The sequence below is a fragment of the Lepidothrix coronata genome, unplaced genomic scaffold, assembly GCF_001604755.1.
Source record: "Lepidothrix coronata isolate B3197 unplaced genomic scaffold, Lepidothrix_coronata-1.0 Scaffold165, whole genome shotgun sequence".
Lineage (NCBI taxonomy): Eukaryota > Metazoa > Chordata > Aves > Passeriformes > Pipridae > Lepidothrix > Lepidothrix coronata.
In genome coordinates, this window is record NW_016690345.1 from 1,024,921 (window position 1) to 1,051,963 (window position 27,043).

General features: G+C 43.3%; 1 protein-coding gene across 33 annotated transcripts in view; it reads left to right on the top strand.

Annotated features, from left to right (window-relative positions):
- The window catches only part of MAP2 (microtubule associated protein 2), a 224,041-nt gene that overhangs the window by 55,255 nt on the left and 141,743 nt on the right, over positions 1 to 27,043 (top strand). Inside the window, exon 1 of one of the 33 annotated variants that reach the window (XM_017829572.1) lies at positions 4,662 to 4,679. The exons of 30 other annotated variants lie outside the window; for them this stretch is intronic. The gene's annotated coding sequence lies outside the window, so the exon portion shown is untranslated. Of the gene's footprint in view, positions 1 to 4,661; positions 4,680 to 21,432; positions 21,450 to 27,043 lie in introns of those variants that run through there. 2 more of the 33 variants (XM_017829580.1, XM_017829575.1) reach the window with 2 other exon arrangements.

Sequence of the window (27,043 nt, forward strand, 5' to 3'; positions counted from 1 at the left end):
TTGGCCTTCATATCCATGGCTGCAGCTCAACTTCCGTAGTTCAGCACCGCTTCAGGTCCTTAGCGTGGTATCGGGATTGACCCAAAGTTTGCTGTGTGTGTATGAGGGTATGTGTGACCACGACTGGCTTTGAACACTGTGATTCAGAGCACAGGGTAAGATCTCTGTGCATGTTCGTCCCGTGGCCAATAGAAAGGGAGGATGAGTTTTGGGCAGGCTGGGCTCCGAGCCCAGCTCTGCTGTTGACTCCCTGGCTGACCTCAAGTAATATAAAAATAGGGCTAATGATACATTTAGCATGCTGCAGAACTGTGGAGCAAGCCTGCTGTCCTTACATGTGCATTAGTAGCATTTCTGTTAGGAGAACTGGTTTCATAAACAAAACCAAATTGTCAGTGAATAGTTTGGCATTTTTTTGAGAGAAGCCTACGGTTTACTGCCTGCAGAGCACTGAGGAGTAGCTAGTAAAAGCTGCTTGAAGTCCTAGCCAGACGATACAGCCAAATTGTGATTATGGTTGCACATCACAAAAGCTGGTTGGGAGGAGATTTAGCTGTTTGCTCATTCATGGCTTAGACCTCATCATGCAGCGCAGCCACATTCGTGCAAACATTTGCTCATTCTGTGACAAAACCACTTGCGTTGGCTGGTTAGGAAATGTAGTATTTTCATATTAAAAGGCAATAGGTAAGCTCTGCCTGTAGTTGTAGACCTGGTTAAGTAATCTGCTATTAAGCTCACTTAGAGTGGCACAGAGAAAATAGGTATAATACATCTGCAAGAAAACAGCATGTGAAGACCTAACAAATGAGATGTTATTGCTATGAATAATGCTCCTTCATAGGAGTAGAGCCACTGAAGGCAGGGACCCCACACCTCTGTTTCATGGTGTTTCTGTTACTGTTTCATTGACTTTTTGATGCTTTGTGTTGACTGAAACATTTTAGTGTTTTTATTTTAAAACTCAGTAACTGAAACTTGCTAATGCTGTGGAGAAAGCATCTTTTTGGGACCTGTTCTGCTTTGCTGGGATGGACTGAGAAGTCTCTCTGTTCCCTTTCTCCCCAACCACACAGGAGTGCAAGCTAGGTTGTCCTGCGATAGCACGCTTTTTTGAGTGTGTGTAAAACCATCCTGTCTCTACATGATCTGTGTAATACATGGGAAAAAATTTCCCACCTAGTAACAGATGAGGGCAATTTCCTGTAAGCCAGCTCTTGTGGTCTCTTGGTTTCCAGCCAGTTCTATTTTTACTTCTTTTTTTTAAAAAAAAAAAAAAAAAAAAGACATTTTTGTTACTGTCATGGTTCTTACATGCAGACAGACTGCAGTTTTAAAAGACAGCAGCAAAGCCTTGAAGGTATTGTGTTTTCCGATCACCTTGAATTAAAGCTTTTGAGCCACGTCTTAAAGTCAGCATCAGTGAATGGGAACAGAAAAGAGTGAACCCTTGCTGAGTTAAAGCCAGGCCCAAGTAATTCTGTGTTACTGTAATCAAAAGTGGTTTGTTCCTGACTCTGCAAACACTTAGAATGATGTCTTGTAAGGATCTAGGAGCACGTAAGTAGTTGCAGTAGCAGGCCTGATAATTCACCTGACTGGTGAATAAAGCTGAGGAGACTTACACTGAGGGTGCGAGAGGCATCGGCAGTATAAAGCCTGGTGTCAGTGAAGGAGATCTGAATGTCTGGGCAGAGTGAGGAAAAGAAAGGAGATCCAAGTACTAGCACAAGAGGGTAGAGATGTGACAGGGGAGTCGTGTTTAAAACAGTCACTTTCCATTAAAGTAAGTGGAAATCTTGGATGCAGCTGTAGATATGTCATGCTGCAAGACATGTGTGTATTTAAAACCCGTCTCAGTCTGTTTGAACTTTTTCCCAAGACTTTGGGAATCTGGGAAACTTTCAGAAAAACAGTTAATGTCATGCAGGGGAGTGAGTTGGAGATATGACTTTATGATGTTAGAAATTGGGCTCAAAAGGCATTCTGATAGCCAGACTCCCACAAGTACCAAAGGATGAAGGCAAGGCAGTGCTGTGACAGTTACTGTTTCACAGGTGATACTGTCAGCATTGGAGCACTTTTCCCCCCCTCAACTTTGCAGATCTTATCTTTGGACTGGATCAGGAAAGGGGCACACTACGCAAGCAAAATGCCAGAAGAATGCAGCATATGCATGGGGCAAAGGGTGGGCTTCCTGACTAAGGGAGAGTGAAGGTATATGGTGGTGCTTGCAAACAGATGCCCTGGTTAGTGCCCACAGTACGGTAATTAGTTATTTAAAGAGGAAGATGAGTATACCTGCTTTCCCACAGATAATATCAGTTGACAAAAGATGCAGGGAACTTAGCCCCGGGAGGCACTTGGAATCTGAAGCCCAGTTTGTACAAGTCAGATCTAGCAACAGTTGCATTCTCCTGCCACTACATTCATGTGTTGAATCGTTGTTGATTATGTTTTCAATGTTTATTAACCCGCCTGCACATCCGGTCCTCTGATACCGGGAAGGGAAAGCATTTGTCAAACTGCCTTCAGGTTTTTCTCGTGTTTTCTGGGTCCTGGTCCTTGAAGCCACTGTGACACTTGTTAGTTTTCAGTGAACAAATACTTCCATGTATTTTGAAGAAATACATTATATTCAAAAAACCGTGTACTGAAATCGCCCTTTTTAACATGAAATGTTGGCAAATTTTTTATGCTACAATGACAACAAATCAACAGGGTGGCAGATTTGAGAGGAGGTGTGACTTCTACCCTCTTGACAAGGTGCCACCATTGCTTTGGAGCACTGCAGGGGACAGGGGGAGCATTTCTGGTCTTCACTGGCACAGCTGCAACCTTCACAGCAATAGCATTGGCCTTGGGGCTGGCGTTTCATTGCAGGAAACCATTTGGTTGTTCCTGAGAATTCCTGAGTTATTCCTGAGAACTGCAGGATCACTTTGATTAAATACTGCTGGGGGTAGGCCGGCAGTGATGTTTGCTGTGAATCATCCTCATTAATAGAAGCTATTTGATAGAGAAACAATAATTATTAGGGAGATGACATTTCTGTTCTAAATCCCTCCTCCTTTTTTCTTTTTTTTTTTTTTTTAATTTCATTAACTGTTTTGTAAATTACCTTTGGGCTGAAGGGCCTTGTTCACTTTGTTCTAGCAACAAATACATGGGCATGAGTGGAAAATATCTTAAAGAACAGGAGGAGCTTTTTGTTATTTTTGATCTCCAAGTGTATTTGCTACTGTTGTGTTTTTATTCTGTTTTCGTTTTGCATTTAAATAATCATGGATGACTGGAAAACCTTGAATCAGTTGCATTCAAAGCACTACAGGTAGACTGTTGAAAGACATTATTTTTCAGGTGCCAAACTGAGGAATGTGGACATTAAATAATACAGTAAATAAAGTTGCCTGGAATGCTGCTATTTTCCATCACTTCAGAAAATCATAGGCTTCCTCCCTCCAGAAAAATAATCAAGAACAGTCTTAATTTTCAAGCCCATAAATAGATTCTAGTGCATGATTAATGTTATACTTCTACATAACACCATTCTTGTAGGCTGTGGCCTGTCCCCTTAGATGTGAATGTTGCTGTTTGTCTGCTTAAACATCCTCCTGCCCTGAGTTTCTGGTTATGCAGAAGGGATGTTAGTGAACTCATGAGTGAACGGAACAGAATGTGCAAAAGCAGTGTGTCAAATGGAGATGATCTGTTCCATTGTCAAGTCCACTATGTCTGAGGGTGAGATACAAGCTTGGAGGAAGCACTGGTCATTCCAGCCTGGCAATGCCTCCATCCCATGTATCATCCCCACCATGCATTGAGAGCCTAAGAAGTATGCTAGTTATTTTTAAAAATCCCTCTCATGTAACCCATATTACACCTCTCTAAAGAGAAAGTGTGTTTATGTACTACCAGAAAAGTGACTTTGCAGCTGTTTAGTAACACACGAGATGAAAGAGACAATTCCTTCCCAGTTGCAGCTGAAACACTTGAAGCTTCAGGTGGAACAGGCTTGGTGTGTGCGCAGCTTCATCTGTGCAACTTTGTTTTCCCTTGCAAAACTTACCTGTTCACCGTTATCCCTGTCTTTGGAAACACAAGGAGTCCTTGTTTGACTTTAGACTGATCTCAGCTATAGAATTCTGCCCCACCCCACTCTTATTTTAGATGTTCTCCATGAGGCAGAGGAATGAGCGTTCTAGGTGACATCAATCCAGGAGATGTCTATGGATGCAGGTAGGAACCAGTCAGTCAAGGCTGATTCTTCAGGATACTGAGAATTATCAGAAGAGGTAAAGAGGTTTTGTGCTTCTGTGAGTGGAAGCCAGTTTGTACAATTACTTTCAGGCCTGTCCTAATGCTGGTTGTTGGTTCAGCTAATGAAGAAACATCAAAGGCCTTAAGTGATTGCATTCTCCAAAGCTCCTTTCAAAAGTAGAAGAGCATTATGGAAGTGATGCCATAAGGTCTCACCCAAATGGGTTGTTTTATCTGCACAGTTTTTGGCCATTAGGCAGCTGCCCTCCCGCTAATACAGAGTCATACCTTTCATTTTTACCCTTCACCTCACAAAGGCATCTCTTTTCCTTTTTTTCTTTCAGTTTCTTTTTCTCCTGATCCCTTTATAATGGCTGGGGGCTGTTAGGGTAAGCTTTAGCAGTACCTCGGAAAAACAGGTAGGTTTGCATTTGTATGGAAGACTTACATCCCCTTTTTGTGTTTCTCTTGTAGTAGGACAGCAGTTATGGTTTAATAAATAGCACATGAAACACCCATGTGTTTGTGAGCCTTTAATGACGTGCAGTGTTTTATGCAAGCTATAAAACTTGATACTACCTCTTTCATTTAGAAAGCTGCGTGGCCTTGCTTTCTTTGATGTAATTTAGTTGACACCAGTGGGATTGTTCCTGACTTACACCTAGATAAATGAACAGGCAGTCAGAGCAGCACAAGCTCACACTCAGTGTGTGCTGACTCATTTGCTCATGGTTTTCTGTGTAACAGAAAATGCTCTTGGGGTACCCCTGAGGAATGCATCCAAGTCGTGTTTCAGATATCAAGTTCAAGATGAGATACAAGTTTAGCTAAGGGCTGTGTAGCGCCAGGGGTTGTGATGTGATTTGTAATGAAGGTGAAAATCAGTGTTTTCAAGTGGGAAAGTACTAATGTCCCCTGACCTGTCCAATTAATATGCAGGACTGGGGATTTTTTAATTGTGTTTGTAATTAAACTGGACCAAAGGGTTATTTTAGATATCTTGCTTCTGGACAAAGAGGTGTTGATATGAACACCCGCAGCTCTGTCTGTGTTCAGAGAGCTGGACTAAACAATCTCCAGAGGTCCCTGGATTCAGCTAGTTGGTGGTTTTGTTCCGGGAATGCACAAGACTTTCTTTTTTATAAAAGAGCTTGCTTTGTGCTCTCCTGAGTTTTCTGACTGTGTGCTTCCTTTGGGATGTGTCTGTGAGTTACCTCATCTCAAATTCCTCCTTTCCTTCTCCTTCCCTCTGCTGGGGCCTGATCTCAAATGTTGTTTCATCATGGTGGTCTAGGAAACTGTTGCCTTTAATGATAGTTCTTGCACCTCCCTTAGCTCTGGGTGGTTTTTTGATGTGAAATAAGCAGCAGGCTACAGCACGTGAGGCCTCACTGTGGCTGGACAGAGACTGGCTTTGTGTCTGGATCACAGCATGTGAAGTGTGCTTAGGTGGAGCCATCTTCTCCAATCTGCTGGTGTGCTGTCAGTAGTTTGTTTTGCCTTTCCCATGCCAAAGCCATCCAGATCACATTAATAGTCTGGGTCTGTGCTAAGATGCTGAACATGACTAATACCTTTGTCCAGAGAGCTTGGGTTGAAGCATCCTCTTAGCATCAGCCAGGGATTTAGAATATGGATGGTGGTGAGTCTGATCTGACAGCAAGCTCTTAACTGATGGTGTAACCATGTGCTCAGTGTCTTCTGTTCCTCTGGAGCTCTCTGAGGACAGCTTGGGCCTGTCTGCATGTCTCTCTGGCTCGGTTTTCTCTTCAGCCAGTGCTCTGTTGTGTCCTTTTTCTTCTGTGTGCACAAAAACTGGGTGGCCCTGAAAGAGAAACATCTTGCTCTCCTGTCTATAGCATTTCTAGGTTAATAAATACAGATTTGGCCATTGCTCATCTGGGGGAAGAAGTAGTAGTAAAACTGATGAAATAATTTATCATTTAGGACTGTATTGAAACTTCCAGACCTAAGTAACAAAGGGTCAATACACTAAACATTGATGCCTCGGAGTTCAGAGCCTTTTTTTTTTTTTTTAAGGATTATTTTGTTTGATGGTTAGATAAATGGGGCCAGCAATAACTAAATCAGCAGCAAACCTGCCAATGGCTCCGGTGGGTTTGCGGTGAAAACTATTAAATAGTTGACACACAGCTCAAATTGTGTGCAGAACTCAATGCTAGAAGTAAATCATACAGACCATTAACCTTGGGACCTGCAGAGGGCAAAATACAGAGCCTTGCTGTCTGGAGCACCTCTAGTAACCTGGCATATGGAGATGTAAGTGTAGAGGGACTTTTAATAAACACCATATAAACAACTCCAGATCTCTTTCTGGTTGGCTGAAGGGAGGGGAAGGGAGAGGGGTGAGTACCTGGTAATTGGTGGGTTTAGATGTGTTGCCATGGTGACGAGAGAGCATAAACTAGAGCCAACCCAGGACTAATCTATAATTGAGAAGTACAGCAGAGGCAAAGGGGCATTGCTTTTTTCAGAGATTCAGGGACATAGTGGTGAACCTGCTGCTACACCCACCATGCTCAGTCCTGCCCTCCTCCTGATGAGTACTTTTATTTGCTGCTGGTTTTCAAGGGTTCCTTGTCACTTAAAACACATACCTTTGTTTCATTTAACAGCAAGTTGTTGGCACCTGCCAACATCTGATCCTAATCAGGGCTTTTTATGTCCTCCACAAATAGGTTTGAGGTACACATACTCTGTATGGGGAAAAAAGCAAAAAAGCCAAGCCAGTTTTGGTCTGTAACTTCTGGAGCTGTTGGTTCTGTATTTCAGTCACACTGTGGAAGCTGGATAGTCTTGTAAAGATGTAACACTAAAGCCTCGAGTCAGCGAAGCCACCAAGCACATGATTTACTCTAACTGCTTAAGTGCTCTGAGTGAGGATGGATTGCCCAAGTGCCTAAAGTTATACAGATGCTTAAAGGCTTTGTAAACTCGGTGTTTAAGGACTTTATCCCAAAGGATGCTGCAGAAACTTCCACTGAAGTGAGGATGAAGGGGTCCTCACGCAGCGCTCAGCAGCTACAAGAATTGTGTGAAAAAAATAAAGCACGTTATTGCTATTATTTTACCATGAACAAAATAATCACCAAAATGATTTCTGGGTTTGGTTTTGATTTTTTTTTTTCGGGAGGATAGAATGGGGGTGTGTAATATGATAAGTGTTTGGATAATTTAATGAGTATTAAAAGCTGTCTTGAGTATAAACTGGTATAGGCAGGAAGTGGAACAGAATTCCACAGACAATCCCTCCTTTTGAGGTAGTGAATAGTCCTTTTCATTTCCAGAGAGATTTATAAAGAATGTTAAAATAGGAAGGAAGTATTTTCATTCAAAATCATGTTTATTATTCATCCCTTAAAAGAGTTTTCAAACTGATGTTAAACACACTGGGGTACTTACTTGTCTTTTAATGTTACTTACAAATCTTAGTGGAATTGGGCACTTTGTTTTATTTATGTTTTAAACAAGAGAGATACTTTAAAACAAACAAATAAACAGTCCTGGTATAAATTGCTGACTCTCTGCCACATCTAGGATTTTGCTCAAGTCATTTAAAATAAATAATCTGCTGTAATCAGAAGTTGAGGCAATTAAAGTAATGTCCTCTGTCTAGAGAAACCGTGTATTTACACTATATGAAGGAAGAAGATAGTTGGGTTTTGCCCCTTTGATGTTTAATGATGGAGGTAACAAACTCGCTGGGGCAGAGATCATCCTCTGTCTTTTAGTAATACCAGCATTTTCAAAGTCTGAAATCTTTTCTGCTACACAAGTTCCTCCCAAATGAAAATAGGTGCATACAGCTTCAGGCAAAGCAGCATTTTTACCTCAGCAAGAAGGGGTCCTGTAGTTGCTAGAAAATCTGTTTGTGATGTGCTTTTACTGCTCATTTTCCACAAAAACATAGATCCTGTACAACATCTATATATATATATAAATGATCTCGCTGTGTGTTTGCATAGTACCTGGTACAACACAGCCCCACTCTCAGCTGTGTTTGGGAAACATGAAAGCTGTGCCAAACCTTGATGTGAAGAAGGCAAATCAAATCGTTAACTCTGCACTTCCTACAAGAATTTTTTCACACTGGCTTGACTAGTTCAATGTAAGGCATTTCAGGAAAGAAAAATTTTGTGATTGGACAAAAAGTTTCAGCTTCATTGCAGTTTCTCTTTGATTTGGAGGGCAGGAGTAGCAAAACCCAAATAAAGCCCCTAAAATGGAAAAGAGCTGTAAGGTTTTGTGGATGTTTTTATTCCTACACTTTCTTTTCATCTGAACTTATCCTGTTCAGTTACTGTGTATCCCTGGAAATTAAGTATTTACCTTTGTACTTCTAAGGCTCAAGGCTACATGTGGAAGGAGAAAAAAGACCATGCGTTCTCTTTTTCTGCTGGCCACCCCTCTCTACTCTACTTAATTATTTCTGTGTTCATACAACTAAAAAAGATAATTGTTTTCCTCCTAACCTTACTTGAAAACAGCCCTCATTAAAGTCTGTGCTGGGAGGAGGATTGGGTAGGACACCAGTGCATTCAAGGGCTTCTCTGTGCGGCTCGGGAGGTGCCTTACGTAAAGAGCCGTCCCACCGCCGCAGAGCTGAGGGCACAGGGACAGGCACTGCCTCGGAACGTGACCCTGCCCGGGATCCCGTACACAGGGCTTGCAGCAACTGCGGTGGCCCTGAGAGAACAACGTGGTGGTTCTTCCCCGCTGCCCAAAGCGCCTCTGTGCTCTGCCAGGTCGGAGCTACGTGCCGGCCTGGCCTGGCTGCTGCCTGCTGGGTTGGAAGGCGCACAGAGCTGCCTCCGGCCCTTTCGCTACAGACAGGCATTGCAAGGCAGACGGGACTTTGTCATCTAATAGCACCCTACTGCTGCAAGGAATGATTGGTCTTTTTATGGCATATATAGTGTTTTTCTTACCCTTTCCTAGCTGCTTTTTCTCACCAAATGACCCAGCCAGTGCCTAGAAGGTGTTTGTGGGATTGCTTCTGAATGAAAACTTTCTGCAGTGTAGCAATGTGCACCCCATGGTGCATAGCACATCACAGAAAATGGAAGTTTAAAATCTAGCAGAAAGGCTCTTTGCTGCCCCTAGCAGCAGGATATTAGCTTGGAGGGAGTGTAGCAGGACAAAATGATGGTGTATTAAATTGAAAATCGCAACGATGGAGGGGAGAAGCAACTGTGTTGGGAGGTGCCAAAACTGCAAATAAAAATATTTGGGTGGGTGAAGGAAGTTGGTTTGCCAGAAGTCAGAGCTTGTTCCCCAGTCCCCTTGCTGTAGTTTAGAGATATAGTGCATACACCAGTGCTAGTGCTGCTTTGCTTTTGATTCACTGTCCTTACTGATAGGAAGTTCTTCCAACGCTACCTAGATTTTAGTGCTTTGATAGACCTTATTTTCATATCCACTGCATGTGTTCTCTGTTTTGCACAGTAATCTTGTGAATGCCTGGATATGATACTGTTATCTTTTCGCTGTTGTTTGAATTTCTGTTAATGTAGTCTTTCTGCATAGGTCTTGCTTTATTGAAGTAGAGTTATTTTTACTGCTGCAGTAAACTGGACAGCCAAATAATCCTCCCAGAGAAATGGCTGTCTGCCTGTGGTGGGTGTGGAGGGGCTGTGCTGACCTAAGCTGCAGCTGTGGGGCACAGGTGAGGAGGGGGACACTGCTGATGCACAAATGAAACCAAGATGTGTCTTGTAGTGTTCTGAAGTCCCAACTGCAATTCGGTTCAGTGGCTCAGCAATGGATTGCTTAAATATGAGCTTTTTTCCTGCCCTGTCAGCTTTATCCTTGGCCACATCAAGTACTCTGAGCTTGATTGTAGAAGTTGCCTTGGAGAATTCAGGCTTCTCTTTGGATGCTTCTAATTCAGAAGACAGATTTTCTGGATTGCGGATAACGTGTTTGTGTCCTTGCGTTTCTTTGTGGTTCTGTCAAACTGGAGGTTTTATATTTCAGCTTCGAGGGACAATGAGAGGTGGAAAGGGAGGAGTTGGAAAAGGGCAGAACTGCTTTTGATTCATGAAGAAATGTGGTGCTTTGCATCATCCTGGCCTGCTGCTTGTCACACAGCCTGGCACCAGCTCTGGTGGGCATGGAAATGAATGAGCACTTGTTAGTCGTTGAGACTTGTCTTTCTGTAACATGGCTACATCCTTCCTGCCATATAGCAAACCTACCCAGAATTGGGCATTAGGAGTTTTGCACCAGGCTGCAATCCTTTAGTTACTTAGGGTTTGTTCATGCTTGTAGACATACCTCCCTCTACTAGAGAGGTACAGGAATGGTGATTTCACAGTAAGTAGGCTGTGTGACAACGTAGTGACTACTTAAGCAAACAAGTTACTTTGCACTTTGTGATAGTTGTACTGTTTGTGTAGGAATTTCTCATGGACTTCTCATGGTCCTATGCAGGGCTCTGGGGAGACAGCAGAGGGAATCCCAGGGCCACTTCAGCATGCTGTTTACAGAGGTGCCTCTTCTGGGCTAAAGGCTGCTGGCACTTTTGTATGTGGCTGTGACAGCATCACCATGAGCTTGGGAGAGTCTGGGCTTTGAGAGCAAACCTCTCAGGTGAGAGGAGTGTGTGTGTCCTGGGCTGAGCAAGCTGGGGGAACTGTCTCACCTGCTGGTGCAGCTGCACAACTGTCACACCTAAGTGCAGAGTGAAAAAGGCTGCTACAACAAAATGATTCACATTTATTTAGCAAATGCTCCTGAGTAATTTGGTGTGCTGACAGCAGATTGTGACAACACACTTTGAAGGGTTGTTGGTATCATCAACCAGCTTGTGCTTGGCTGCGGCTCTGTTGCGGCTTCTCTTGCCCTATCTCTTCTTGAAGAACTGTGTAGCTGTAGTGATTTAAGTTTTATCTTCCTCCTAAGCACAGGAGATACATGCAATATGTTCAGTACTATGACACATCAGGTTCCCTTGGTCCATTCACTGGCTTCTCATTTGGTTTGGTAGTGGCTATAAATCTGGCAATTCCTGCTTCCACATAGGGCCTACACTCTGGTTTCTGTCAGCCATGGCAATACAAAATGGGAATGTAAGGCCAAGATGTGAAATAGCAATTTTAAATGTCTGGTTACCGGAGCTGTGTTTCTGTCAAGAATTTATGGTGGTGTAAGGATGAATGATGACTTTTGTTCAGTTCGTAAAACATTAGAACAGAGCCAGTTTGGGCATGTAGCCTCGTAAAGCACATAATAACATCTGAAATAACAGTGGTTTCTTAAACACACATGCATAACAGCTGCTTCTGAAGCAGCCATGTGTACAAGGTGTTTAAGAAACTGTTGGGGGTATCTTCTTCAACAAGTGTAGTTCATGTTTTTTCCCCAGGTTTTATTGCTCTCATCTGCTAAAGTTTCAGTAAAGTAAGGGCAGTTTTCAGTAAGGTTAGTTTTGTGTTGAAAGTTATGGGTATGCTGATGCTCTTCTTGAAGAAGCAGCTTGTTTTTTCAGTAATCCAGTATATTATGAAATAGTCTTTTATGCAGTGACGTAAACAGCCATTAGCTTTCAGTTGTAGTTAGAGGAGAGGTAACACACATCTTTGCAAACTAGAGCAGGCACAGAAATAAACTGAATGTTGGCTTATTTAACACGGTGAGTGGAGAGTGCTGGTGTCCCATCCAGACTGAGTTGATGATAACCAGTACAAGCAGCTGTAGAGACTCTCCATCATTTGAGATGGAGAGTCTCAAGCAAAGGACTTGGAGTCCTGATTTTCCACCAGCATGAGAATGAAACATCCTCAGTAATTTTATTTATCTAAATATTTGTTATGTTGATTCACAACATTGGCATCAGGCTGTTGGATTAAATGTTGTTGACTCTAGACATTGTTTGTGCTTATGAGGGTACAGAAGTGCTGCTTTGTGTGTGATTGTACAAATGGGAACCCGATGTGCCTGAGTAAAACATAAGTGTAGAGTTTATTCTACCAGCAGCCCGGCTTCTGAAAAAAAACTTAACTTGCAGAGTCTAGTCCTGGGGTCCACCCAGGAGGAGTGTCCAACTGCTTTTCTATGGCATGGTGAAGATACAGCATTTGGCACAACAGCCAGGTATGAGGAAGCCTCAAGGGAGTGTGGTGAGTCTCTCGGCAGTGGCATAGGAGTCTGTGGATGCAAACTCTGGAGAGGAGGAAGAAAACCACCCAGAGTCACATGTCAGTGTTTTGAGGGTCCCTTTAGGTAAAGTTATTTAGCTTTCTAGGAAGCTGCAGTATTTAGTTTGACCTGAAGCAGCAAACAGATGGAGGGATGTATGCTGTCGGAGAAGAGAGCTGTATTTTTGGCTTTCATTTCAAGCAAGAGATTTGTAGGTGGCTTGCTCAGTGTTCCATGAATTTGAAGCTCTATATGTTGCTGAACTGGGCCTTGTTTTTTTTTTTTTGTAAGTAACATACATAATTTTTCAGCCTCTATAAAGTTAAACTATTTATTCACCCAGGAGTTGAAAACAGATTCCTTCCGAATCAGATGCCCTGTCAAACCGTATGTTCTGCTGTTGCAGGGAGCAAGTCGTTCGTGTTGGCTTGACTGGGAGATGCTTATAATGTCCAGTGGGACCATGTATTTAACTTTTCAGATGAACCATTCTGGTTTTGTGTTTACATATCTGAAAGACCAGATTCTTTCAGGATTCATTTCTTTATAAGGCTTTTAACTTAACCGGAGCCTTTTCCTGTTAGATTGAACTTCACTGTCATCAGTGCGTATGTTTGGAAATTTCCCCCCTCCCCTTGAGACCGTGCCTAGTGAGCAGAGGAGGAGAAAAGTGAACATTCTTGAGAGGATTTGTTCTCATCATGTAATAGCTTCTTATAAAATAGAAGCAAAACTAAAATTGTTGCATTGCTGCTTAAGTAAATTACAGTAGAAATTGGGGCTTGGAAATAGCGTGGTTCTCCCTTTTTCAGGGTAAGCCATTCAGCATTCCCAACTGGTTTGTGCTGGGAGCAGACATCACCAGCAAGGTATTTCCTGGCTCCTTTTGCCAAATGCTAATAATAATAACAACAATAATAAAAATTTTTAAAAATACTCAAATTAGAACTAAGCCACTCATGACTTCATTTGGCAGCACAGGGCTTGCTCTATATAGCTTCTGTTTTTGTTTTGTTACTCATGTGTCTGCCAGGAGCTTCTGAATTAATTTGGCCCCTTCTTGCTTCCCGTCTTCCCCTGCTGAAGCAAAGACATAGCATATCCCACTTGGAGCCAGAGGAACATATGGGGTGGGGGAGGTCCAGCTGACCAGACTGAGGGCTCGACCGTGATGCGAGGGCACAGTGCCTTGGCTGCAGAGCTTGGATTGTCTCTCCCCTTGGGCTCCATCTGAGGCATCCTGCCTCTCCCCAGCCCTACTGCTTCTTGAAGGTTTAATTTCCTACTGGTGGTTTTCTCTGAGCTTGGGCTTCCTTCCCAGTTGTGTTTGGCCATGCTGACCATAAGAAATAGGTGTCCACCTCTTCTTCCCTACCACCCCTGGAGAAGGAAAGGAGAAACCTGGTTTTTTATATGCATGCCAGTCCAACGTGAAGACAGCTTTTATGGAAGCATAGGTTCTCTATTTCTTTACATGGGTGCCTAATCCATGTCAGATTCTGGTTCTGCTTTAACATGTTTCAGATTCCTTGATGTGTGGTTACATCTGGAAAAATGAAGTCAAATATCTATGGTACTGAGTGGTGAAGAGGAAGGGAGTTTACCTATAAAGGGTTGAAAGCCTGATCTGCTGCAGATATGCACAAGAAGGCACAGCCTTGCCATCAAATTTCAGCGTTGCAGGGAAAAACATGAGAACATTTCTGAAGTTTCAGTCCTGCAGAGAATAACCAGGCAGGAATGTCTGGGAATTTCTTTTTCATTGAGGGCAAAGGAAATATGTGAAAGCATTTTAAGTATGAGGCTCTGAGCTGCCTCTGCTTGTGAAATGGTTGTACCCTGAAGAGGCAGGTTTAGGTTTGTAGTGCATTAAAATGCAGTAACAGTTTCATGGTAATTGATAGTGTTTTATGACATATCAGTTCCAGTTTCTGCTTTGTTAAACACTTCTAAAGCTGCTTCAGTGCACCCAGCTTCCCTTCCTTAACTGCTGGGAACTCTGTGAACCACTGGCTTGTTTGTTTCCAGCCACAGCTGAAACTACTGGATTGGTCCCAGTCTCCCGTTTTGCCTCGGCAGAAGCTGCATTTCCTGATGTAAAATCCAATATGCAAACGTGAGCATCATTTCTGGCATCGGTTAGAAGCTGTGCATCCACATGGTCCTCTGTGTACGTGTTTGTGGGGGTTGCTTTCCTTTGACTTGTTAAAATTCACTGTAGAAGAAAAAGCTACCAGTGGAGCCCGATTCTGATAGTGAGCTTGTATATGTTAAGAGGAACCAGAAATCATTTTGGCATGTGTTCCATCTAGTCCTTTGTGACCTCACCTGAAGCTTTTTATCTGACATTAGTTTTGGATTGAGCCTGCGTTGCTGATGGTGCATTTGGCTGTAAAGATGAAATTGGTAATGGTTTAATTTATTTTCGAGGGTAGGAGAAAATGGTGTTCTTGATCACTATTGCAATTTGAGGTAATGTATCCTAACACTGATGCTGCTCAGAGCTAATAATAACCAGGGCGACCTGACCTGCCTTGGCTTTAAAATGCCTAGTAGAGCTTGCAGTGGCCTTGTAAAGAGATTTTGTATTTTTGTGTCTGTCTGCTGATGGATCTCTGGTGTGCATGTCCCTAGATTTGCATCAGGATTTAATTATCAGCATATAAACAAACCAAGTTGCTCTAATTATTTCTCCTGCTAAGACTTCACTGCAGTGTTGTGGCTCCTTAGAGTGGAGGGCCTTTCAGTGAGGAGATCAAAAAGCTGTATACCCTCCCAGTTTGTACCAGAGAACAAAAAAATGTGTAGACCCTTCTCTCTCAGTTTCATATATGTCTTGATGGCATTTTGTAAAAGCTCAGGTTAACAGTCCTACGTGTTTGATTAAGAACACCTTGGTAGCTTTGACAGGGAAAACTGGGTGTCTTATGACTACTTCAGAAGGGCAGTAGCAGGCTGGAAGAACCTCAGGGTGCTAACTCTCACCTGACGTGCTATTCCTGCAAAGTTCCCGCCAAGCAATTCCCAAGGAAACTGAGGGTTTTTTGGAGCACCGAGGAAAAATATTGAAGAGTTTGGAGATTAGTTGTCAGCACTGGAAGTGGGCCTTGCCAGAAGTAGTGACAGACCAAGCTTGTAAGGCAAACAATGCTGCGCCACGGACTGACAGTATCCCCCCATAATCTGTATTAAAAATAGTTTTTACAGGCTCCAGTTTTAGCATGATCCTTTCAGTAATTCATATGGCATTCCCATATGTTAGGGTGAGAGGAAGGTGGAAATAGTGGGAGTTGGGGAAGAAGACACTGACTGATCCAGATCCTTATGCCGTTTCAGTTCAGTTAATTGCATGTGTTTAAAGTGCCGTAACGTGAGCAGATGGGGTGTTTCACAGTTATGCGCTCTGTGTGTGTGTATATGTGCACAGATATATATGAAGTTCTCCGGCACTTGATTCCATGGGGGCTGCACTGAGGCTTTACCAACTATCTCGATTGGGCATGTGTGGGGGAGAGCAGTAATCAGTGGTGGGACTGGGTGAGTGATTGATCTAATATTGGGATCCCCAGAACCACATGAGATGTGCATGTGCTCAGGGAACAGTCCCACAGCTTGCAACTTTGTTGCATTTGGTGACAACCTCAAGATGCCCTTTCTAAGGTTGTCCTGTCTCCCTGTTTAAGGCCACTCAACGCCAAAATCAGTAATCTCTTCAGGGATCTGAGCCTCAGTCTTACTTAAGGCTTTGACATCAGAGTCGTTTCAGTCTGGGAATGACTTTGAGAAGAAGGAGAATTGGCCCTGGAAGCAGTGACTGTGTGTCCTGCAAAGTTGAAAGACTGTGTGTTCCCTCCTCTCGCCAAGAATGCTGGAAGAGCCAGGCTGCTGCAGGCTGTGTGCCAGTAAGCACCATCCAGCTCAGGCAAAATTCTAGTTGCAACTGGGATAACAAGTGTTCTTCTGAGAACAGGTCAAATCCCACTTCAGACTGTGCTCCCCTTTCCTGGCCGTGCTGGTGCTCAGCCTGTGATGGAAGGCCAAGTCACCTGGCTGCTTCTCTTACCCATTTTCTGGTCGTCCCTCCAGTTCTGTCCCTTCCTGCCTACCCTACACCCCAGCCGGTTTGGTGCAGGTGCTTTTGGGGAAGGGTCAGGCTTCCCTCTGCACAGAGCAGTCTGCCATTCCTGTGCTCCTCAGCAGGAGCATGGCAAACAGGCTGCCTTCCTCCTCACTCCCACCGCCCTCGGAAGGATTTAGTAAAGCAGATGGCGCCCGCACTTACGCATAATGAACAGCCAGCAATTGAATAAGCTTGTGTGTCAGCTTGGGCTTTGCTCTGCACATGTATCCTGTGTTAGTGAGTGCTGGGCTTTTCAGTTGGAGCCTCTGCTCCTGCTGGGATCTCATCAGGGAGAGGTTTGCCTGAAGGGACCCCTCTTAGGACTCTGGTCCCTGAGGTCAGGCTTAGCTCAGATCGGCTCTTCCCTGAGAGCAGCCAGGCTTTCAGCAGGACATGGATGTAGGGTTGGGCTTTACTTAGTGCAGTGTCATTTCTCTGAATGTTCAGGTAAGACAATTCTTTTCTTTTTTTAATTCATTTTTCTTTGCTGTTTTTCTTATCCTAAAGAATTATTTGGAGTAGTCTTTAGCTTTAAAGAGCTTGAAGACACCTGCCTATACCCGGGGCTGTCTTTCAGTTAGACTTGGTAGAGACATGTTTGGCCAAGGTCGGTATGAGCTGTAAGTGGTTTGGACCTGACTGCTTACAGGAATTTTGTTTCAATGGGGATTTTTTTGTGTGTGCATTAGTCCTAATACCAGTCCCTACAGCACTCGCTGGCAATTCTTAAGCTGCATCCTCTTTGCTTTCTTTCCTGTTCCCCCTTCACATGGATTGGGAGGCTTGAGGAAGGATCTTGCGGTGGTCAAAGCACTGTGCTGTCCTTGGAGGATTCCCACGTCCTGCAGTGCCAGCTGAAAGTGCATCAGCAGGCCCAGCTGAGACAGCACCTCACCTGCAGCTGACAGCTGCTGTCCATTTGTATTTACATGTGCTGCTGATAAGCTTGTGCTGCAAGTGGATGCAGTACCTTGTGTTCTGGGGCTGGTTTGGGACTGAGGCCTCAAGTGTAGATAAAACGTCAACAGTACAGTAATCTTTTGCCCTGCTAGTGGGTAAGAAAGACCAAATGTGGGGAAAAGCTGGGTTGTAGGAAATATTTTCTCACCCAGTTTCTGGAAGTGAGGGCAGAGATGCAGGAGCTGGGCTGGGCCTTTTCCTTTGGTTCCAGTGAGCTACTTTGCCCCTTAGAGCCCCTTTCCTCCTCCCACCCATTAGCTCATCTCATGCATTAATTTCTCAGCCGGTGTTTGTGCAGTGCCCTGGCTCTGAGGGAGCTTTCACTCCTGAAGAGTCTTTGTGGGCTTCAGAAATAAAATAAGAATAATTGACTGGGCAGTGCAGGCAAGGATCAGCTGTCACTACCCTTGGTATACCCCGGGGGAAATAAGGAGGTTTAGTCCAGTGCTTTTCAGGAATGACAGATTAATTCAGGATGAGAGAGTCTTTTGGTCTCTTAAGGGGGCAAAACCTTGAGCCACAGAAATTAAATAGCAACATGTGGAGTGGTAGTTGAATAAGAATAAAATGAGAGTGCAAAAAAAAAAAAGCCTTAAGCTCTTTAGTTTATCTTGTTCTCTGAGTTCTATATCAGATGGCAAGCACCTGCCCAGTGCATGGATATTAGGGGCATACTGTCAGGAGACTTTTATCTTCAAGTGATATCTACCCTTACACTCTGCCTTCTGCTCATCAGATTGCATGTTGCAGAATAGAAAACATTTTCTGGTCACAGTGACTTGTTTTTCAAGTTACTGAAGTGTAAAATCATTTCTACCAAGGCATAACAAAATAAAATGAGTATTCGGTTATTTCTGTCTTGGCTGTATGTTAGAGTCAATCTGAACCAATGTGTGTACTTATTAATAAAATATAGCTTTATATAGAGAAGGCTCCTGCACTTGGTTTCTCCCTTGTTCAAGGATGTGATAAGACAAGGAAAAAGGCTTTAAGGTTAAGAGATGGATAAAAGCCAAATCAGAGAATCGTTATATATTACAACAAAAACATTCAAGAACAATGGAAAAAAGATGGAAAAAACAGAGTGCTAGTAATGTGTGTATTCCACATTAATTTTATATTTACTTACATTTGCTCCTATATTTATAGCACAGAGACGTTTCAGAATTATCCTGAATCTCTCAGGAAAAGGCAATGTTTTATTAGTCTGGAAGCATCAGGTGTGACCCCTTGGAAGAGCCTCAGGAGCAGAAATCAGAGCAGAAAGCTGAGCTCACGGGGCTTTGTTTGTTTGTTTTGAAAAGGTTTGAATGCTTCTGAATATTTATGGCATTTAACTGTGTTTAATGGTTGATCGATCCTGTTAAACTCTAGAGTAACAGGATATTTTGGGAAAGGTGGGAAACAGAGATTAGGCTGTCTGTTTGACAGTCAGTATATAGGGCATGTGCAGACATGTCTTTTTACTGAGAAGATACTCTAAGTCTCTCCAAAGCTGTAAGAAAGCTCTTTGGTTCTGACAGTGTCTTTCACTGACTCTTGGCATGTGCTCCTTCCATGACTTTCCTCTGTAATGTTGAACCCTGCCCTCAGGAGAGGCTGAGGAAGAGAACAGAGAAGAGATCTGTGAACATCAGAGTGGGACACAGAGCTCTAAGAAAATCTGAGAAAGGTGGTTTCATTAGGGCCCCCTCCTGGTGGACATGGGGGGTCAGCAGCTGGAAGTGGCCTAAATGCAGCCAGAAGCATCACCAAATACCATAATTTGCGGGAACAAAAAGGGCCGGAAGAAAAGTCTGTTTCCCAGCACTGCAGTGGTTAAAGCTCAGCACCCGGGTGTAACCAGTGCATGCTCTTTGAGAAACACTTAGTGTGAGTTTTAATAGAACTCTCAGTCCTTTGATGGCCTTAACAGGCCTCGTAGTAAAGAATCAAAATATCCTAGAGTAATACCACAAGGTAACAAAGGCTCAGGCAGCCTTACCAGATGTGACTTTTCTGACTCTTGACCTGCAGTTCTCTGCAGCAGGTGTAGGTTTCTTGTGTTTCGTTTGCATGCCAGTGTTTTATGTGTGAAAGCTGGTTATTTTGGCATGACCCTACACCTTTTTATTAGTAAACCTGTTCATTATTTATTAATGACTTACCATGGTTTCTCTTTATTGAGAAGTGCAATAAATATTTCTTTCTCTGTTCTTCAGAGTTTAGTCTTTGAATGTGACAGAATGAGAGATTCAGTCGAAGAAAGGATTGGTAGTTTCCAAATGAACACACAGTCTGATTTTTGTAGCTTAAAAACCTCACATATGCAGTGAATAGAGTGTAAATCCTATAATGAAAACCCATTTCCTTTCTACTAGTCTCTTGTCCTGTGAAAGCTCTGTGAGGCAGAAGATTTCTATCTGGGTATAAGCAATGAAATGTTAAAGGATGATGGTGCCAGTTGTCCAGCTTCTGAGGTTTTTGGTTTGCATTGACTGGAAAGCAAAAGTGATTAACGAAGGCATTACAGACTGTTAGGCAGTTTGCCATTCCTGCTCTTAAGTGAGGTGCATCCCAACTTCAATGGAGTTGCATTGTCTTGGGGTTTGGTTTCTAGTCTGAGCTAAAGTCAAGTCTCAGCTGTGGGAGGAAAGTGTGTATCTAGCGGAGGGACTTGCTGTACTGAGGTGGGTGTGGGGAGTGGCCCCTGGAGCTCCCTCTCTGCTCGCTGGAATGCTGCAGCACAGCAGGTGAAGTGTTTCTAAGCTTGCAGTAAATTCTGCAAAGATGGACAATCCCAGGGAGGCTCAAGAAAATAACACAGTGCCGAAAATCCAGAGATTACAGAGGTGAGACTAAGTGTTAGAAATCCCCAGCAGCTAAAAGAAGATAATGCAAAAAAAAGCCCACTTTCCCTACAAACTGGATTCTGTCCATTCGGCTGCTGCGGCTCCATGTGTGTACCTGCAGAGTACAGCCAAGACCCTCTGCAGGGTCTGTCCTGCCATGCTCACCTGGGTTGAGTGTTACAGCTCCAGGCATCCTGCTGATGGCAGAGGGGACATTCAGGGGACGGCAGAAGGTGACTTGAGCAAAGCTAGCAGAACAGAAAATGCAGTCTTTGTGTGGAGCTGAGAAGTCCCACTAAAGTGAACAGTTGCAGGAAGGTGTCCTCCTGTTCATGGCTTGTGTTCAGGGGCTCCAGATAGGTTGTGCCATGTCACGATGCTCTGTTGCATTTTCTGTCTTAGATTGGTTGTTTCCCATTGGCTTAGCTGTGTTGAGTGATGATGTTATAGTGGAATTCTGAAAATGCCTTTGTGATTTGCTGCCACAGCCCCACTGGGGCTTGGTAAGGTTTGCAGGAGTAGCTTTTTGGGTATCAGTAGTTAATTTGGAGTTGATTACCCTGACAATGTGAGTGTTTGGTTCATCACAGGATTCTCCTAGTCCTTTCTGCAGATGATGCAGAGTTGCGGGTTGGTTTTGTGGGGGTTTGATGTTTGTTGTTTTTTTCTTCTCCTAGGAAATGTATCTATCTGATCTCTTCTGTACTGTTTTTGAAGTTGTAGCTTTTTCTTCATTATGAGGGAAACAATGCATTTCAGTCTTACTGAGTTTTCATTAACATCTTTCCCTTCAAATATGGCATTGAGCCAGTAAAATTAATGTTCCCTTTGTGTCTTAGCAGGATTTGGTTTCTCAGAAGCTGTCTTGTGCAAAAGTCTTTGAACCAGAGGCCAACATGAGTGTGCCTGACTACACTGCTGATGGGCCTTGAGAAGGTATCAGTGGAAATTCCTCTGTCCAAGATTCAGCTCCTAAGAAGGGACACCCAGTGTGCTGGGCATGTTGGTCCTGACTTGGTCTGCAGGGCCAACTTCCAAAAGCAATGAAAGCTCAAGCTCCCATCAACTACATGCAGAGAATCATCAGAGTTAAGGAAGGCACAGAAAGCTGGATGCTTGTTAGTATTCACCCTTTAATGATTTATGAGGCTAAAAAGTATAAACAAGTGACACTTTATATTTTGCCACAGCAGTCTCCTATCCTTGTTTAATATTGTTAGTGGAGAGCTTGTGTCCAAAAGGGTGTTCGGTGACACCATCAGCTGAATAAGGTCTTTCAGATGTGTCTGTCTGCATTAGTAATGAGAATGCTTGCTCTCATTTTACAAAGGAATCATTTCTTTTAAATATAACCCCCTCCTTCCCAGCAATCCCCCCAAATGATACCATCATCAGAAATCTCATTACAGCCCTCTTTCATCCCTTTATCTGACGTTGGATGAAAATGTCTTTGTCTTCGAGTTCCTTCAATTATTAATGATTCAGTTGTATTCTTTTTGCCAATTGGTGCAGAGAGAACCTTGGAGCAAATGTGTATTAGTTATTCCATTTATTCTCTCCTCTTCGTTCCTTCTGCAGTCTTTCTTGATAGTGCTGCTCTCCTGGTTTTTCACTTGCGGGTTCCGCATCGTTGCTTGTTTTTTTTTTTTTTTTTCCTCAAATGTAAGAGCCATTGTGCCCCAAAGACTTCGTTTCTGAAACCTTTTAAAAAGAGGTGGGGAGCCTTCTTGAAAATGCTAGGAACACTTGTGTTCTTCAGTGTCTGCTGTGATGTTAATAAGTGGACAGACACTTTTATCTGAACCAGTCCCACCCTATGGACTAGGTTGAAGTCTGGGGGATGGCAGGTCACAGACTCAGTAAAACTGTTTGGTCCCAGACCCTAAAGTATAGTTTCAGTGGCACTGTGGAGAGGCAGGGGCCATCCTTGGTGCCCTCCCCACCCCACTGAGGTCATCCAGCAGCAAAGAGGGGAGGAGTAGGTGGGATTCACGTGGAAGAGCCACAGGGCTTGTCACACCTGCCTTGTCCTCTGAGAGACCAAGTTGATGTAGTGGGAGCAAAATAGGTCCAGTGCTGTGCTTCCCTTGACATTCCTTTTCCAGCTCCAGTGTCCCTGGAGCTGTAGGCTCTCTGAACCTCAAGGGCAGGTTAGGGCTGAGGTCCCCAGCACTGTGGCTGGCCCAGATTAGGAAGGTGTAGAGGAAGTACACCTGTACTCTGCACAAGGAATTCTGATTTGGCTTCTCAGGAAGCCTGTGGAAGGACGGAGAGAAGGCAGTGTGAGCTGGTCCTGTGGCCCAGGTGAATTTTGCTGGGGATTGTGCCAGCTGCCCGGTCTATGCACAGTTGCCCAGTTATAGTAACCAGTTGCCTGTTGGGATAAAACAACAGGATCCTTATTCACTCTGAGGAGGATACCAGCATGTCTGGGCACTGTCCTTGGTGCTCTTTTTATAAAAATAAATACATAAATAAATACTTTGACCTTCCTCAGCAGCAGGGTGTTTTTAAATACCAGACACACACACAAAAAAAATTGCTTTTAATTAGCCCAGCGAATTCCTCTTTTATGCCCCCCTACTCCCCCTGTTGATTTGGAATGCAATGGCTTGCTTGCTGTATCTTCACAAATGATATTATCCGGAAGATTTTTATTACTGTTTGGTTTTGTGTATTTCAGAGATATCTAACTGAAAACATGTGCTTTACAAAGAAAGGCTAGAAGAATGTTTTCCCAGACTCTCCTTTTTGCTTATATCTGGACTCTCCCCAGTTTGCCAGTATCTATCTAACTGTGCAAACCCCACATTTTGACTTTTCTCCAGCTGAGACATCATCACCAACAAAGAAAATGGAATAATTATCCCAGTGTTTTAGGGACAGCATCCCTATTAGGATAAATAAAACTGTGATTTTCTCTGGTTTTGCCCATGATAAGCCTTTTCCTGCCAAGCTACTGCCAAGCTACTTACTCTGTTTTGTCTAGTTATGTGTTTAAGGCCTCGTCTCTCAATATGCTGTTCAGTCCTTTTTTTTTCCCCCTTGATTTCCTGCTTTTAGAACTGGGAACTGCTGTGCAGTATACTGCAGTGATCTTGATTTTGGGAGATGCTTTCCTGTGAGAAACTCATCCTAACGTGGGGTGAAATCTGAATTTTATAAGTGCAAAATCAGGAGATGAGTTTGTTGGGATTCTTTATTGACAAACTCATATTGCCATGCGTATTTTTTAAGTTGTGCTCTTGTCCTGTGGGTACTTGTAAACTACTTCGTTGGATTTTTTTCTCAAAATCTTTGCAAAGATGACATTTCAGTGATTAGTTTGTAATTGACCTTTCAAGATAGAGTACAATGTTTGGAAAGATATTTGTGAAGATAAAGCAGACTCTTGTCTGGGATCTGCTCTGAAACCTTAAATACTCTTGTTGAGTCAGGAGGATTCACACACTTTCGAAGCTGCATCTATCTTGCTTAGAGTGTTTCTTAAGTTGCTCTTTACTATTCTAACCTGAAGTTCTGCTTCTTTTTCAACTAATCATATGTGGTATTGCTCACTGTTGGTCTTGTGAAAATGGGACAAGTGTTGAGTATGTTGAATTATACCCTTCTGTGCATCGTCTTTGTTGTGCCTCTCTGCTGAACCATGGCTTTTTCTGTCTGCTTTTCAGATGGTATTGATTCTTTTTTTGTTGCCTTTTATGTTCCTTAGCTTTTCTGATTATATTCCTGTGCTTTTGCTGTCCCTTATTTACATGGCATTTGTCTCTGTTTTTTGCATGATTTTTGAGTATTCAGGCTCTTAGAAAGCTTAGTATATTCTTCCTCTGTACTGGTACAGTTTGTTGTTAAAGCTGCTAAACTCACTTATTTCTGTCTTTCATTTCTGGTTCTGTGTATCTCTTGAAGCTTGCACAGAGCATAAACCCCCTGTCTCTTGAGCTGTCCATGCTTTCTCCTGTTGCCTGCCAAACTGAATGGAAATCTTCCAAAGAAGCCCAGTAGGATGGTAGAGGAGCTGAGACTGGCAGTTTCTCTCTCTGTCTTCACCTCTGCCTTTCACCCTTTTAATATCAGATGATATTCTCCTCCACGCCCTAGTGTTGCTGTGGGATCACGCCTCTGCTAAACAGTATCATCCTTTGAATACAGTGTAAACCAGTGTCTGAGTGGCTTACAGTCCCCTGGCAGTTGTTGAAGCAGCAGTTCCCTGACTTACTGGCAGTGCTGTTGTTTGGGCCTGTCATCTAAAATGCCTTTGATCAAAGTACTACTTCATCTAAAAGAAGGCCACTTGAGGTATATCAGATAAGTTCCAATTTATCCAAAATTCCCTTTTGCCTAATGACTTCCATGTTTTCCATCCCATTCTGATAAACCAGAATTGACTATAATCGTGTTACACCTCCCAAAAGTCTCCCTGATGGTGGCGATTGGATGTGACACTCTTTGCTTTGTACCCTGAGCTCATGAGCAGCGTAACTGAGCACTGCAGAACAGCTGCTGCCTGTCACCCTCGGGGCAACTGCCTGGTACAGATGAGGGAAGTAATTCACATGTACAGAGAGCTTAAAAATAATTTTGGGCAGCACTATGAGATCAGGGTGACTGAAAGCTATGTTTAAGTTACCTAATCCAAATCTCCATTCATTAAACCCATTTTAGTCTTGATGTAGTAACTGCTATGCACCCAGTGGAGCACTGGCTGACTGAAATGTGTGTAAGCAAAGAGGGAATTGTGATCATTATGTTAACCACGGGAAATCTGCTTTTATGGTGATGTAAACAAGAATCAGTCATAAGTAGCTAATGAATTAGTATCTGCTATGTTCATTTCACAGTAAACGTGACGGAATCCATTGCAAGGGGGTCCTCTGCAAAGATGGTCTCTGTAACACCAGCCCTCCTTGCCTTTATTGAAAGTGCTACAAGAGTGTGCATAAATATAGATTCTGATCCAAATGCACCGAGGCCAAAGAAGGGCTTCTGGTGGTTTTAGCTGGGCTTTTTCTCAGAGGTCAGAGTGGCTGTTAATTGTGGTTTTACTGGAAATGTGAAGTCTGTGAAGGACAACTATTGGACAGGCTCATCCCCGTGCAGAGGACCTGGATGCCCATGCGAAGAGGGGAAAAAGCTGTTGCATCATGCTGGCAGTGCCACCTCTGAGCCCATGTGGGTCAGGCCGACAGGCAGCAGCATTCTCATAAGGCAGCTTTTGTTGTGTCTCCTCTGAGGCGAGGACAGAGCTGCTTCCCCTCCTGTGGCTCAGCTGCCAAGAGCTCCTCCATGGGTTTCTGCCTGACTGCCTTCCTTACGTAAAGTGCTGCTAAGTGAGAAGCTGTTCAAACCAATTCTGCTACATGTTACTACATGTTACTGCAATTTCTATTGCCTGTCTGGTTGGTTTTGCTGTCGAGGAACAGCAGTGAGTTTTTTACAAAATTCTTGAAGGAAGTGTGGACACAGGAGAAAATAACTGGCTGGCGGCTTCCAGGAAGGCAGTACTGAGCTGCTAGGGAGGGTATCTCTGAGGGAAGATTGATCTTTAATTTAAAGAGCAAGTACCTTTTCTCTGAAAGGGACAACAGCTGTTTGAGGAAAACTGCAATTTTCACTACTGTGTTAACTGTGTACCAGTGTCCCACTGACTGCAAAAAACTTACATGTTTTCCTAAATATAAATGGGTTTTGAACTGAAAGACCATCCAAACCCTATGGTCAGACAAAACAGGTAAATCTGTGTATTTTGTATTGCAGTTACTGTTTTATATGTCCTTAAGACCATGCCAGCTCTGTTTATATTTTAATTGCATGTTATGCAAAATCTGCTTCAACAAATGATTCATTAGTTTAAAATATTTTATTTATAAATTTAATATAGAATAATAGCTAAGGCTTCTGTTAGGAGGTATGATGTGACAGTTAATTGAAAAACATTAGGTTACATGGTTAAGTGAAGTACAAACTGACATTTGAATAAATTCTGTTACAGTAGCTGTGATATTTTACTGTAAACAAGTTTTTATCTTGATTCATCACCCCACTGGTAGGCCAGGAGAGAGAAAAGATGAGAGCAAGTGGTAGAGCTTCTGCCTGCGGTATTTTCTTAGTCATAAACCTTGTGATAGGATGGAGCAGCAGTTAGTGTGTCTCTCAGATGCACGTGGTACATCAGTCTGTCACGTGGACACCCATCGAGACACTATGTTCTTGTGTGAACCTAATCTGTGAGCCTCCCAATAATGCAGTGTTGACTGCACAGGCCTGTCTCCAGCCTCTAAAGGCATTGTGCTCATGGACGTGTGCACTGCAGTGATCTGGTCTTGTGGAAAGTTGTGACACTCTCAGGTGGCGTTGGTTTCTGCAGGAGGGTTGGTGCTATCGATTATTTCTGATACCGTGGGCTGAAGATTTAGATTGTCCTCCAGGGGCAGTGGAGTGACAAGGCACTTGGGGGCTGTGCTGACTGGGACACATCAGATGGCTCCAGTGAGGTTTCAGTGTTTCTCTGAGATGGATGTTTGCTGTTCCCCTCCATGGGCAGTACCCAGGGCAGAGGTGGTGGTTTATTTTGGCATAACGATACAAAAGCTTGTGTTGCAGCAGTTACTAGTAACTGTACCATATATACATACAAGGTTTGGGGAGTAGCAAATACTTTTAATGAATTTTGCTTTCTTATTCTTTTGTTCTCACTGGTCTTTAAGCTAGA